The sequence below is a fragment of the Plasmopara halstedii genome (genome assembly GCF_900000015.1).
Source record: "Plasmopara halstedii genome assembly, contig: Scaffold_526, whole genome shotgun sequence".
NCBI classification, from domain to species: Eukaryota; Oomycota; class Peronosporomycetes; order Peronosporales; family Peronosporaceae; genus Plasmopara; species Plasmopara halstedii.
In genome coordinates this window covers 675,036-675,291 of record NW_020187446.1, presented here as the reverse complement: position 1 = coordinate 675,291, position 256 = coordinate 675,036, and positions in this window count along the sequence as shown.

Below are 256 nucleotides of genomic sequence, written 5' to 3'. Positions count from 1 at the left end.
TTAATTTGGGATGCCGCCACGAGCCATTTTTGCGATGCAGTTGTGGAAAATGCGAAGGCATTGAATATTACGTTGGGTGCAATCCCTCCCGGTTGCACCAGTCTGATACAGGTATGCGACTTGATCGCCAACAAACCTATCAAACAAGCGTTCAAAAAACGTTATGTTTCGTGTGATCCAGGTCCAGGAGGCAAATATAAGGTCGAACAATTGGACGTGATTCAATGGCTTGAGGATGCGTTTGAAGAAGTCGATC